Source organism: Tamandua tetradactyla, chromosome 6 (assembly GCF_023851605.1).
Source record: "Tamandua tetradactyla isolate mTamTet1 chromosome 6, mTamTet1.pri, whole genome shotgun sequence".
In the NCBI taxonomy this organism is placed as follows: domain Eukaryota; kingdom Metazoa; phylum Chordata; class Mammalia; order Pilosa; family Myrmecophagidae; genus Tamandua; species Tamandua tetradactyla.
Genome location: NC_135332.1, coordinates 135,507,750 through 135,517,243, shown reverse-complemented (window position 1 = coordinate 135,517,243; position 9,494 = coordinate 135,507,750).

Sequence of the window (9,494 nt, the reverse complement as noted above, 5' to 3'; positions counted from 1 at the left end):
AATTATTGATCAGCACAAAGCACATAGTCTCTGGAGACATGATTTGTGTGAGTGCTTAGCTTTCTGAAAGCTTAAATCACTGTAGTCAGTATTTAAAAAATGAATTTATAGTAAATGTGGTATAATTAATCCACCTATTCTATTTGCACATAAACATCTTTTCATGTTAAATATCTCATTCATTTCAAAGAGAATATAAATGTATTACAATGAAATAGTTAAAAAATAAACTGGAACTTTTATTTTCCCTGTGATACTTTGTTTTTAATTTACTCAGAATTCTTATATATGGTGTTAAGTTTAAAATATTTCTGTACTTATGTTTGCAAATTATAGGCACAAAGAATGGTCATGATCAATGATTCAGGTAATATTAGGAACCCACTAGTATAAGCATGCGCTAGAGCTGGGCGGTCTGCCCTCCTGCTCTCCAATCTTCCCTGCTCTGCTCTGTATCACAGTGCGCTGTCACCTGCAGGGTGCACATTCCGGACTCATGTCGGAGGGCTTCTGGCTGGGCTTGGCCAATGGAGCTACCAGCGGAAGGAAGGAAGAAATCACGGTATATCTCTCTGCCCATTCTGCTTCGGGTGGCCTCAGCTCTCCTTTGGGCCTCCAGCTCCCTAGTAACAGGTCTGCCAGGGAGCCCTGGCCCCTGGGATTTCGTAACAACACCATCTCCTTTTGCCCTCCAGCCCAGGAGTCTTTTTGCTGTTACTAATCTTACTATTTCCTATTGCCTCACTACTCCTGTTGTCTTCACAGTGCTTCCATTTTTAGTGCAACAATTCCCTATATTAAATTCCCTCTGGTTCAATTCCTAAAGCAGTTTCTGCCTCCCTGTTAGACCCAACTGATACAATATACTTACTCCTTTACGGGAGGAATCTAGCTTGCCTTGGCTGCTGCTCTACCTTACTACCTAGAAGAATCCAAGCACATATATAGTAATCAACCGTGACGGCTGAATGCATGAATGGAAAAAAGTTCTTTAGTCCAGTGGTTCTCAAACCTTATCAGACATCAGAATTAACAAGAAGGCTGTTCTAACACAGAATGTTACCCCTCACCCCGCCCCCACCCTGTTTCTGACTTAGTAAGTCTTGAGTGGGACCTCAAGATTTGCATTTTTTAAATATATATTTTCATTGAGAAATCTTTACACATATACAGTCTATCCACAGTATACAATCAGTGGCTCATAATATCACCACATAGTTCATAGTTTTGTATTCATCAGCATGATCATCTTTAGAACATTTGCATCAGTATAAAATTTGCATTTCTAATAAGTTTCCAGGTTGTACTGATGCCACTGGTCCGAGGACCACACTTTGAGAAACACTTTTTTAGTCCATGTTATGTTCTCCACATAATTCGAATTGTGTGCAGAAATTGGAGTCAATATCTATGCCAATTGGTGTGAAAATTTCATATTCACAATATTTAGAGAAAAACTGGCATCAATCTTCATTTGTTGTAACCAAAACTATTTGCCATGAAAGAAGGGAAATCATATCATCTCCTAAATTTTTACCAGAAATGAAACCTGCTAGTCAATTCTGTTATTTTTTAAATTTTTCTTTTAATTTTTTATTTGCTTCTTTTTTGGAGGTCAAATTCTGAAGAAAGAATTGTCAGTCTTCATAAAATGTATTATGAAGTGGAAAACACTTGTTATTTTATTCTCTGTAATTAGCACCAGTAAGTTCCACAAAACAATACTTAGATATTCATCAGTTCTCAATAAAAGCAAATATCATCCACAAAGAAAGACTCTTGTCCCTCACATGTTAATATGAGTTAATTTTATTAATCAAATTTATTTACCCTGATACAACAATTTCAAAAATAATAAAAACATATTTAATTATTTATGTGTGTTGGATTGAGTGTGGAGTTCAGTAAAGGAATTCTGAGAGTCAGGTCTGGGGGTATCTGGAGTTCAAAGATGAGACAATATTAAAAGGAAGGGAAGAAGAGAAAAACACAGTAAGAAAAGCAGAGGAAAGTCTTGCCTACTTTGCCATTTGGTCTAAGGGCCAGTGATTATTCAAATATCACAAAGATGGTCTCTCACTAGGTGACGTCTCTTCACCCTACCATATGCACACTTTGTGTGCAATACTTGACGTATACAACACTCTGTTGGGATGGTATGACCAATGTTGGTCTCCATAGCAGAAGGGAAGCTCTCCGAGAGCTCCATACCTGTATTCTTCTACCCTGCAACCCAACACCCAGCTCAGTGGCTAGAATGTGTAGGCATTACATACAACACTGGCTGAATGGAAAAAGAAGTGAATGAATTAACTGCTGAATTACGACAAACTGGCTTGGTTTTCATCATAGCTCTTTTTTGAGAGAGTTTTGCTCTTGCCAATTTCTTATGGTTTACATATTTCCCTCTGCATTTATGAGAAAAGTATATAAAAGGTTTTTTGTATACTATTTGTGCTGCCTTGAAACTGTTATGTATCCCCAACAAGCCATGTTTTTTTAATCTACTCTTGTTGAGGCAGACCTATTTTTGGGAAGGACTTTTGATTAGGTTGTTGACGTGGAGATGTGACCCCACCCATTCAAGGTGTATCTTAATCCTTTCCTGGAGTCCCTTCTGAGGAAGAACTCAGAGCCGATACAGAGAGCAGAAATATGAAACCAAGTGAAGGATGCTTGGAGACAGAAAATGCCCCAGGAGATGCTAAACTAAGAGATGAAATCCAGAGCTTGCCCTGGAGAAGCTAAGAGAGGACCTACCATGCTTAGAGGGAGAAAATGCTCCAGAAGAGGCAAGAAGGACCCACAGGAGCTGAGAGAGCCATTTTGAAACTGACCCAGGAGAGAAGGGCCAGCAGACATCGTCATGTGCCTGCCCATTTTGCAGAGAAACCCCTGACACCATCGGCCTTTCTTCCATGAGGCTATCCTCTTGTTGATGTCTTAATTTGGACATTTTCATGGCCTTAGGACTATAAATTTGTAACCTAATAAATCCCCTTTGTAAAAGCCAATTCATTTCTGGTATATTGCAATCTGGCAGCATTAGTAAGCTGAAACACTATTCTTACAACTTTTCTATGAGATTAAAATGATTTCATATAAAGTTAATTATCTCAGAATTAAAAAATAAAAAAATCATTTCAGGCATTATGCAGTAACAGAACTGTGATGGGTATGATTTGATTGTTGGCAAAATAGAAGATATGTTGCAAGAATATGAATTAATCATTTATACGTACATTCTACATTCTATTACAGGGAGACATATAATAAACAGAAAAAAAAAGGTATGTCTGATGGAGAAATATAACAAAGGAATAAGAAATAGGGTCTTGAGACATGGTTGCATTTTAAATGGGACGGTCAGAGGAAGCCTCACCAATATGGTCTTGAGTTAAGACCTAAGGAAGTTGAGGAAGTGAGAGAGGTTCTCCTGGCAAGAGGAGAACATCACAGAAAGAAAGAATACAGCTGTGCCCTGGTACAACCAGCTCATAGTGGGATGGCAGAGAGGCACGATTTTTAGAGTTTGACAGTTTCTTTGGTGTAAATACTCCCAGCTTGGCTGATGTCCAACTTCCACTGCTTTAACAGGCCAGTATATTTCCTGACAACTTCACAATGTGCTCTCACAAGCCAAGAAGAGCCCACGCCCGCCCACCACTGAAAGAATAAAAACCAGGCGCCCTGAGTGAATAGGAGCACTCTGTGTATGCCATGTTTGAGGCTCATGAGAGTAGAACAGGAGCAAGCAAAGGGAAAAGTGTAGGCAGTAAGGTCAGAAATGTACCAAGGGACCTGACAGCATAGGAACATGTTGGCCTACTTTATGCAGAGTGAGCTGGGAAATTCTTGGAGGATTTTGATCCAGGAAGTGAGGTGATCTGATGGGATCATTGGGTTGCTGTGTAGGAAACAGACAGTAGCTAAGCATGGATGGAATCAGGAAAAGAGGCGGCAATTGCACAACAAAGAAGGATGACGGTGGCTGGGATTAGAATGCTAGCAGTGAGAAAATGAGGAATAGGTTAAGTAGTATATATTTTCCGATTTGTACTCATAGGATTTACTGGTGGATAGGATGGGGGTAGGAGGGGAAAAGAGGGATCAAGGATCAATGCAAAGTTAGTGGCTTAATTTACCAAAAGGGTGGAACTTCCATTACAGAGAAAAGGAAGAACGTTGAAGGTACAGGGTGTTTGATTTTGCACACATTGAATTTGAGATCCAAGCGGTGATGCCCAGTAATCAGTATCAGAATAGATGCAAGTAGGCAGGGAGGTAGACGGCCAGAATCCAAAGACAGTTCTCGGTGGTATGGGAACTGCAAAGAACTCACTGATTTGATTGACTTATTCTCTATTTCCTTTCTTCTTACCCAACAGAGTTCTGCAAATTTCAGCACAGAGCGTTTATAAACGGAAACTAATTCAACCAACTTGTTCTAAACACAAACATGAAAATAGAAAGTTTAAAATGGATACACCCCTCCTGCACAAACTAATTTTCAGAGGAAATCAGAAAGAAAGTATTTGAGCTATTTTCTTCCACCCAAAATTGATGTCAGAAACAAATCAGCTACCACAACAAAATATTATTTCTCTTTCCGTAATAGTACCCTAAACATTGTTTTGAAAATTTTAGTTGCGGACAGCATTTTCATTCTTAAAAAAAAAAAGCAGTGAATAAGGTGAAAGTACAGGTGGTAAATATGTGTGTACTGGGATCAGTGAGCAACCACTTTACAAAGAAATTGCTGAACACAAAAATTTTAAAGCAGAATTTATTCTTTTTTCACTGGTGAAAATTAAAAAAAAAAAAAAAAAAGCAAATAAGTCTCCTTCCCTCTTCAGCTAGAACGGCTTGAGGGATGATCAGCTGTGACGAGAGAGAAAAGCATGCCAAGTTTCCAGTGTGTGCATGCACATTTCTTTTGCTCATAATTAATAGCCCCTGTGCTTGCTAAGTTTTTGGAAAGCAGCTCGAAGCCTACCCAGGTAATGCCTTCTGACAACGTTTTAAAGATCAGTTATGTCATATGGCTGCCTTTTAGAAAAAAAAAAAAAACCATAATGCGTAGCTGTGCCATATGGCATCTCTGAAGAATCAGCCGGATTGGACAGACATTCATTGGATAAGGTCCCACAGCACTTGGAAAAGAATGTAGTCCTGTTGCCAAAATGTGGCCTTTGTTAATCTCCTAACTATTATTGTGCAGAAACCAATTCATCTGTATTAATTATAAACAAATTGTAATTACTTCAGTAAAAGCCCATTATACCGATATCTGATGCCAAACAAGCTGTATTAACTCTTTGTAAGGCTCCAAAGCAAACACTAGGTGTTGGAATGTAGGTGTTTTATATGAGGCAGGAATTTCTCTACCCGAGAGTAAAAATCCAATTCTGACATTTCGTTTTCCCATCCCTCTAAGAGATCCCACGATGCTTTTGCTTTTCACAGACGATATCAAAAAGCAGCTGATGCATGTAACTTGTTAAAGACAGAAAATTCCTAAAGTCTGAGACTGTTTAACAGCACTTTTTTTTTTTTGCTTAAGATTTAAAAGTTAAAAAAAAAAAAGAAGCCCACGTGGTAAAGCAATGAATTGTGGTGACACGAGACAACCTGACAAAATGTGACCTGATTCTGATTCTGGCAAAACATGCATCCTCGAATCATTCCTGACACTGCCCTGGACAATTTGAGACCAAACGTATTCTGCGTGCCAAAGCACAATATCCTTTAAAAATATGAAAACCAAATCACTAGCGTGTTTTATGGCAGCAGGTTGGCCAAGAAAGCTGGCTGGTCTTTCCCACACAGAAACTATCTGGTTTGCAGATGGCGCATGGCGGTTACAGTGTGCGCAGCCGTTGGGTTTGGACGCCATCCAACGCAAAGGCTCATCTGGGTACAGCAGCGTTGGAATCATCTTTGAATACAGTTTCACTAATGTGTGGTTTTATTTTATTAGGCCTACTATCAAAAGTTTCTCTTCCTCTTGGAAATCATTCCTCTTGGTATTCCTATCACTCCTTGGACCTAAAAATTTAAACTGTTTTAAACAAGTAGAACCACATCCTGCCGCCTTCTTCCGTGAGACTTTGAAGTTTCTCGTGTAAACGTCAATTATTTTTCCTTCATTTTATACAACAAAATAATTTATTTTTATTATCATAATGGACAAACTCCAGGAAACACTGTCCTCTGTAAATTTTCCTTGGCGGACACACGACAGTTTCAAACCATACCATAAACATCACATGGATGTAGAGCTGACTGAGGCTATGGAAATGGATGAATATATAAGTGAAACTGATTATCTCAAGATTTAGGATTTTTATTTTTTAATGCTCAGTCCAATTTATTTGCTTGCTTAATAGCCAGCTATCAATACAACTGATACTGGATTTTTTAAACGTAGATGAGTTAGATATGGTACATCATCGAGGGTTTGTCAAGTGTCTTTTTCACTCAGAAGGCCATACTTAGAAATATCTGTCCTTTCCCCCATGAAGTTTATATTGCAACTGTTTTTAAATCATAGAATTTTTTTCTGGATCTGAAAAATCACCATAGAAGTTTTGTGGGCTGTCTCCCTCATTTCATACATGAGGAAACTATGGCATAGAAAGTCAAATGGCTTGTCCAAGGTCACAGAGCTAGTTAATTCTAAGGTAGAATATATTTCTCATCTTTCCATCCAATATTGTTTCTGTTATGCTACACTGTCTCATTTCAGTTATTATTGCTCAACAGGAAATAGATTCATCTTGAGCAATAAAGGAAACAAGAAATAATGACCATAAACTGCAGAGATTCTAGTATGTTTATTAATTTCATGTTTTATTTTATTGTATTTTTTCTGCTGGTATAGAGATTCATTTCATTCATATGGCAAATGCTAAGTGATCACAACCCTAGCTTCATAATACCTGGCTGGAGAAGGAGTTGGGGAGAGAGGGAGTGTTGTTTGGGATCAGATGGAGAAGGTAGGGAATTATGTGTCCTGGGGCATGGGACTGATCAACAACTTTATCTAATGTTCATTAGGTTAGAGCTGGCTGCTTCACTTCTTTAGTTTGGATTTTTTTTAAAAAAAGATAATTTCAAGCTAATACACAGACACAAAAGTTATCAGCTCTACACCATTTTACTTGTGTGCTAGTTTAAAAGTATTATGTATTCTCAAAAAGCCATGTTTTCCTGATCCAGTCCTCTGGAAGCAACCTTTCCTTTAATCCTGATTCAGCATTATATGCAGAAGCTTTTGATTAGATTATCTCCGGGGATCTGTGACTCCACCCATTCCAGGTGGGTCTTGATTAGTTTACTGGAATCCTTTAAAAGAGGAAACATTTTGGAGAAACCTCAGAAACCATAGAAGCCTCAGAACTGACAGAAACTTCTTAGCAGAGGTGGCACAGATGTGGACATGTGGAGAACAAAGACAGGAATGTTTGGAGATGCTTGGAGCCCAGCAGACATTGCTATGAGTAGTTAAGCAAACCAGAACTTGGAGAGAGCCAAGAGAAAGACCACAAATAAAAAATAAAAACCAGACCCGGAGAAGCAAAATGAGGAACCCCACAGGAATAAAAACTGAAAGCAACGGTGAGCAGGAGCAAGGGACCAACAGATGCCAGCCATGTGACTTCCCAGCTGCCAGAGGTGTTCCTGACCCATCAATCATCCTTGAATTAAGGTACCCTTCCCTTATTTCCTTAGTTTGGACATTTTTTAGGCTTAGAACTGTAAACTTGTAACTTATTAAATTCCCCCCTTTTAAAAGCTGTTCCAGTTCTGGTATATTGCACTCCGGCAGCTTGCAAACTAGCACAACTCGGTTAACAATTTCAGCCCCTAAAATTCATGTCAACCTGGAACATCAAAATATGACCTTATTTGGAAATACAGTCTTTGCAGATGTAATTATTTAGGCTGAGGTCATACTAAGGGTGGACAGGCAATTCAGTGGGAGAATTTTCACCTGCCATACAGGAGACCCATGTTCAATTCTTGGCATATGCACACCCCAAAAAAGATAAAGTCTGTCCTAGTTTGCTAGCTGCCAGAATGCATATACCAGAAATGGAATGGCTTTCAAAAAGGGGAATTTAATAAGTTGCTAATTTATAGTTCTAAGGCCATAGAAATATCTAAATTAAAGCAAGTTTATAAAAATGTCCAAATTAAAGCACCAACAAGAGGTTACCTTCACTCAAGAAACGCCGATGAAGTTCAGGGTTTCTCTCTCAACTGGAAAGGCACATGGTGAACATAGCAGCATCTGCTAGCTTTCTCTCCAGGCTTCTTGTTTCATGAAGCTCCCCAAGGAGCCTTTTCCAAAGGTCTCTGGTTGCATGGGCTGTCATGGTTATCATGGCTCTAAAAAGGGATGCTCTCCAAAATGTTTCCTCTTTTAAAGGATTCTAGTAAAGTAATCAAAACTCACCTGGAATGGGTGGAGTCACAACTCTATGGAAGCTAACAATTCAAAAGTTACCACCCACAATTGGGTGGGTCACATCTCCACGGGAACAATAAAAAAGCTCCCAGCCAGCAATACTGAATAAGGATTAAAGGACATGGCTTTTCTGGGCTCCACTACAGATTCAAAGCAGCATAAGATCATACTGTATTAGGATGGATCTTTCACCCTATATGACTGGTGTCCTCATAAGAAGAGGAAAGACACCCAGACACACAGAGGAGAAAGCCATGTGAAGACAGAGTCAGAGATGGAGTGGTGCATCTACAAGCCGAGGAACACCAAGAATTATTGGCAACCACCAGGACGTAGAAGAGGCAAGGAAGGTTTCTTCCCTAAAGGCTTCAGAGGGAACATGGTCCTGCTAATACCTTGATTTCAGACTTCAGACCTCTAGAACTATGAAATAAATTTTTGGTATTATAAGCCACCTAGTTTCTGGTACTTTGTTATGGCAGCCCTATGAAACTAATAAAGTCACCATTATCATAACTGCTAAAGTAAGAATACTTGGATACAGTCTAATGATAAAGGAAAATCAAATCGCAGAGACATGGGTACTCCAGGCTACAGGTCTTACTCCATGTCAGGCACCCAGCTGAATCCTCCCTGGAGAATTGGCCTCTGCATGATCTTGTCAGCTGCCTGTTTAGCATACTAGGTCCCCAATAACTGAGTTAGCTTATCCAGTGGATCTTAATTTACTCCAAGCAAATGTCCTATTTCGTCATCTTCTTAGGTCAGATAATAAAAACTAGACCTGCTTGTGGAAAACATGAAAATAATTATGAAGAATTTTATTTCTGAAATAGCACCTTTTTATCTAAGACTCAATGGGATTCACAAATATCATCTCTCCCAATCTTTATAACAGTTCCTAATCTGTCTAATTGGGAACTGGGATGAAATGGGTGAAAAACTGACCATGATATTCTAGATACCAAAGCAATGGGATTACATTAAACTTAACATCACACAACCTATGTGTTTCTGAACC